Genomic DNA, 430 nt, shown 5'->3' on the forward strand with positions numbered 1-430 from the left:
CCTTCCTTTGTCTGTGAATATGAATGAATATTATATGTTATCAGTAACAAGAACATTTTAGGTATATTGAGAATTTTAGTGCACTGTGTGGTAACTTGTAAGTCACACTTACTTTGCTTCTATATTGTAATAAATTAATGTCATGAAAATGATCATATTTTTATATAGAAATATCAGTTATGATCAACAATGTAGTATTTGTGTAAATACTCATATTCATGCCATTGAAGCAAATAGTCTTATCCAAATAATATTTCCTATATGTATTTGCATTTATATTTTAAAGAATAACAAGCAATTTATATCATGTAACATAACAGGTCAGGAAGTAAACTCTTTACTTGTTACATGTTTAAATGCCTAAAGCAAAATACATTGTCCTTCAGTAATATAAAAGCATTCCAAGCATTTGATATTTAAATCTCTTTAT

The 430-nt window shown here is 26.0% G+C and overlaps 1 protein-coding gene across 1 annotated transcript in view; it reads left to right on the top strand.

The window, feature by feature from the left end:
* LOC119591816 (zinc finger protein 513-like) overlaps positions 1-430 on the top strand; it is a 72,589-nt gene that overhangs the window by 44,780 nt on the left and 27,379 nt on the right. The gene's annotated exons all lie outside the window — the stretch shown is intronic.

The sequence above is a fragment of the Penaeus monodon genome, chromosome 29 (assembly GCF_015228065.2).
Source record: "Penaeus monodon isolate SGIC_2016 chromosome 29, NSTDA_Pmon_1, whole genome shotgun sequence".
In the NCBI taxonomy this organism is placed as follows: domain Eukaryota; kingdom Metazoa; phylum Arthropoda; class Malacostraca; order Decapoda; family Penaeidae; genus Penaeus; species Penaeus monodon.